Genomic DNA, 5191 nt, shown 5'->3' with positions numbered 1-5191 from the left:
CCCCAGGACCTGCTAACTACAACTACAGCAGTGGGAGCGCCGGCGTGCGCTACGGCTCCGCCTCCTCTCCAGGATGCCGCCCAGGCGCCGCCCCTGCCCCGCCCCCTGCCTCTGCAGCTGGTGGAGAATCCGTGCACTACCCGGGATGCCCAGAACTTCAGCTCCGGTGGAAACTGGTCTGCCACCCGCCGTACCCCTACCTAGCACCCTGCCGCCCCACCCTTGCACGGTGTACTCCTCCCTTTCCTCACCCTTCCCCCCCAAAAAAGTGGAGGTTGAGGTCAAGCATGCTGAGAGAACTGCAGCAGGAGAGAAGGCTGAAAAGAAAGAAGGGTCATAGAGAACTGAGAGGAGGCTGAAGGGTTGACTACCTGAGAAGACAAATGCACAGATTAGAAACAAAGGAAAGGAAAGCAGAGGGTCCCTGCGCCTCGATCCGGCATGGTCCTCTACAGACTCCCCAGACTAGCAAAGCACACCGCTTAGGCTCTAGGAATCAAACCGCTCCCTGTGCCCCAGAGCCCACAAACAGCTAGGGACCAGAGAGAAGCAAAGGCTCAGAGAGAAAGACACTCACCAGGTGTGAAGACTGGAACGAATGGAAAGAAAGAAAAAAAGAAAAGAAAGGAACGCAAGAGGAAGGCAAAGAGTTAGCTCAAAGTCTGCAGGGAAGGAAGAAAAAATGAGTAAAATAAGAAATGCAGATTCAACTGTGGAGAGGGAAGAGGGAGTCAAAAGGGGATAAAGATGAAAGACAAAGTCATAGAAAGGGAGTGTTCTGCTATCAGATCTTTCCAGGGACTGGATATTTCCCGCATAACGAGAAGGGATGGCAACCTGAGCAGGGTGGGGCACGTCTATGAATCCCAGCATTCAGCAGGCAGAGGCAAGCAGATCCCTGTCTCTTCGGGGCCAGCTTGGTCTATCTGGAGCATTCCAGGCAGAGCTACAGAGTGACACCCTGTCTCAAAACAAAGAGGGGAAATGGAAGGCAGGCTTTGTGGCCCACACCTGTAAGTAACCTCAGCACAGAATAGACCCAAGGAAGCCAGCCTGGTCTACATAGCCAGGGCTGCAAAGTGAGATGGTGTGTCAATAAATAAATCAAAAGGGGGCACAGGGTTTTGGGCTGGTTCAGGCAGGAGTTGGGCATCAGAAAAGAGATGGCCACAAAAGACCCTGTCTCAAAAACAAGAAGAATTCTTCACAGAGACCCAAAGGCCTACCCAGCTTTCTTTCCCTTCCCCCACTCTGGGATAGACACAAAGGGAGGGGACTTTTTTCCCATCTCTCTGCTATTTATAACTCTAATCAAGAAATAGTGCCAGGGACTAGATGGGAAATAATTTGCCAAAATGGTAGCCTCACAGCCTTCCACTTTGCCCGCTGGTTTCTCTTTCTTACCAGGCATTGGTCTTGTGTATGGCACTCTGACGCTTACTTTGAAGGCCTATTTTTACCACCCCACCCCTTCTTGGGCACGTCACTCTTGAGACCTTTCTCAAGACCATTTCTCTTTGTCACTATTGTCTCTGCCCTTAGAATACCTCATATTCTTGCGAACTCTCTTCTTCCCTTTCCTATGTCCTCACATCTCTCTCCTGTGTTCAGGTTATACTTCTTCAGCAGAGAAAAAGGAACTGTGGGCTCTTGCTCTGACCACAGGACAGTGTTTGTTGCCAGGTGAGTTAAATGCAGATGCTAGTTTGGGCATTTTCTTTATGTTCTGCAGGGCTGCAGCACCCTTCTAAACAGCTGCTATGAACAGACACATATACAAGGCTGGCTCTACCAGGGTTCTCCCTTCAGTGTCCCTGGGCATTTCCTCTCCAGCGTGTTGTGTCTCAGAGCCCCAGGCAGCAGAAAAGAGATGCTATGAACACACAGAGGAGCAAAACTGGGATGGAACCCAGTGCTGATGACTCCTCCCCAGGCCTCTCTCTGACTCAGGTCAAAGCCTCATTAGAGCCCCAGCTGCCTTCCTTTCTGCACCTGCAGCTTCGCTTGCCTCTGTCTGGTCTGCACTCCCCTGCGCTCCACCAGCTTCCCATAAATCGGAGGCTGAAATCAGATGCCAAGAATCTGCTTCTGACCTCCTCTGCCCAAATATTTGAGAAGTCACCTCACCCGCCACAGGAGGAAGAAGCAGAAAATAAGAGAGATTGGTCACCCAAAATTAGCCTGGCTATAAATAGTGGGGCAAGGGAGGGAAAAAACACACAAGACTACTGGACTAGCTTAGTAATGAAGACAAATATATTTCCCCAGGGATAATCCTGAGCAGAATGTTGCAGTGCTAAGCTACACTGTAGGTGAACAGACATAAACCGGAGAAACCCAGAGAGGGAGGGAAGGTTGACACTAAACATCCTGCCAGAAAACGTCTTGTCTTTGAGTCAAGAGTTTAGACGCATGCCTTTAGTCCCAACACTCGGGAGGCAGAGGCAGGAGGATCTCTGTGAGTTCGAGGCCAGCCTGGTCTACAAGAGCTAGTTCTAGGACAAGCCCCAAAGCTACAGAGAAACCCTGTCTCGAAAAAAAAAAGAGTTTAGAAATTAGTAAAATTAATAAGCAATGCTCAAAGCTGGACACGGTACTGCACTCCTTCAATCCAAGCCCTCATAGGCAAGATCTTTAGTGTGAGGCCAACCTAAAATCCAGCCGAGCTCAGGGCAGGGGCACAGCTCAGTGGAGGAGCCCCTGCCTAGCATACATGATTATGATTCCCAACACCGCGTACACAAAAATACTGCATTATAACATTGATATAACATTCTCAAAATGACAAGACTACGCAGATAAAGATCACATGAGTGTCTGCCGGGGGGTGAGTCCAAGTATCAAGGGGCAGCTCAGGGCAGCTCCTTCCCAGTTGTAGGCTCTGTACTGTGGTGGAGGAGAAATCTATACGGGGGTAAAATTGCACAGTCCTCGAGCACAAATGAATACATACGTACATGACGAGTTTGGGGTTTTTTAAAGACTTATTTAAAAATTAATAAGGCTTGCGGATTGTTAATGGCATTGTTCCGATGTCAGCTTCAGGGTTTTGATGTCATAGTGCAATTGCATGTTCAGGAAACCGAGCAGGAGGTCCTCAGGCCTTTGCACACTACTTTTGCAATTTTCTATCAGTCTAAAATTCTTTCCAGAAATATTTTAGTTGAGAAATGTCCATACCCAAGAAAGACAGTGGCCTTTTCTCCCGTCCCTTCCTGATTCCCTAAATACCTTCTTCACTTGTATATGGAACCCCTATTTGCCAGCTCCCCAATACATACTTTTCCCAGCTGTTGTCTCTAACATATAAGCAAGCACTTGTAGAGGATACACTCCACGATTCACTTCACCCTCCACCCCCTCTGGCAACAAAGGCTTGGAGTGTGTGTCAAGGGTCAGGCTCTCTCTCCCCAAGACACACAGCTTGAGGACTTTCTCACTCACCCCACCCACCTCTGAAGCACTGGAAGCCTTTGCAGGCCTCTGAATTCTGCCTGTAGCCAAAGCTCATGCTGGGAGTGGCTGGGAAAGAAAGAATCTAAATGTGAAGTCCGGAGGGAGATGGCTTGACCACTCTGCTTCTCGAGGACCCAAAAGAAACTCTTGTATGTTGGAAAGAGGACCGAGGGGTCACTTCCCACAGGGAGCCATTTAGACCATCTTAGGGCCCTTTTCTTTGAGCCCTGGCTTTAGACCAACATTTGGAATTTGGCCACACTGCCAAGAGCCCCCTCTCTTGAAGCCCAGCCAAACTTCCTAGTATGTGAAGCCTTCTCCACTCCCTCCATGTCCTCCCTCAGTCGTCGCCCAACCCCTAACAACTCAGCAGTTCCCAGCACTAAGGTTTGGCCTAGACGCTCAATTTGGAGTTTGTTCAATAAAGCTAACTCTGAGAGAGACCTCAAAGAAACAAGGAAACATGAAAATGGGAGCGTGAAGCTACACGCATTCATTCCAAGGGAAAAGAAGCCAGGTGCAAAATCACACAGAGAAGTGAGCAGAATGCGATTTCAAATTCATTTTTTTTTACTTTGTTTACTTGGGGGATTTGGGGTTTTGTTTGGTTGGTTGTTGTGGGTTTCCATGTGTTTGCTTTGTTTAGCCAGAACTGGTGAACATAGGTTCAGCAGAAGACCCTGCCTCAATAAACTAAGTGAAGAACCATTGAGGAAGGCACTCAGGATCAACTTCCAGGCTCCATGCACACACGCATGTGTGCCTCACACACACTCAGACCCAAGCAATACAAATAAACATATACAAAAGCATGCTACAGAGAGAGGGGAGGGAGGAAGAGTGGAGGAGGAGGGATGGGGAAAGGGGAAGGGAAGGGGGAGGGGGAATTTTCAATAGAGGAGCCATCCTCTGGAGACTTGTGTCCCACTTTTGCCAAAGTCAGCAAAAGCTAATGAGCTTCAACTACAGCGGAAACCAGAGTCACACAGTAAATAAGGGGAAACCAGACTAAAGATAACCCTGTAGAGATCAGTTGGAGTTCCCAGATATAGGCACCCTGTGTCCACTTCCCAGCTCTCGGGCAGAGGAACAGCCAGTATGTGGGAAAGAAGGGCAGAGACTGGTGTCTGTAGCCCTGGCAGTCTCTAGTGTGAAAAACGTCAGGATGTTGTGCCAAGGTAGGTCAGGGGAATACAAGATGACTCTAATCTTTTCTCTGAGTCACTCCTGAAATTCCCAGTACCAATCCCTCTCATTAGCCCACCTTCTGTGTCTCTCTTAATTATGTCTCTCTTTTCTGGTACCCAGCCAACCCTAACCCTTCTCTCTCAAGCCCCAAAGCTTTGGGAATGAAGCACCAGGCATCTTCCATCCTGCCTCTTTTTTGCTTGCTCACTGCTGTTAGAAGCAGGGACCAGAGCAGGAGGGGGAGGAGCCTGGGCCATGCCGCCCTGTGATGCTCTCACTCTTTCCCATCAACCGGTATATAGAACAGAGCCTCTTCCCAAACGCTCCTCCCCTTCCAGGATTCCCTGAAAAGAGTTTAGGGTCTCCCCTTTCTGAGGTCTCTCCCATGGTTTATGCAATGCAGTCTCGGGCTCTAGAATCAGCCTGAATGTGCATCCTAACTCTGCCTATTCGGATCTCTTAACTGAGCTCTACCTCGGACTCCTCATCTGCGTAATAGAGATGACAGCAATATTACACAGCACTGTCCTAGGAATCAAATGAACAC

The sequence above is a fragment of the Microtus oregoni genome, unplaced genomic scaffold, assembly GCF_018167655.1.
Source record: "Microtus oregoni isolate MIOR12 unplaced genomic scaffold, Mior012 000001F_ref0000356, whole genome shotgun sequence".
In the NCBI taxonomy this organism is placed as follows: domain Eukaryota; kingdom Metazoa; phylum Chordata; class Mammalia; order Rodentia; family Cricetidae; genus Microtus; species Microtus oregoni.
Note: the sequence above shows the minus strand (reverse complement) of the source record.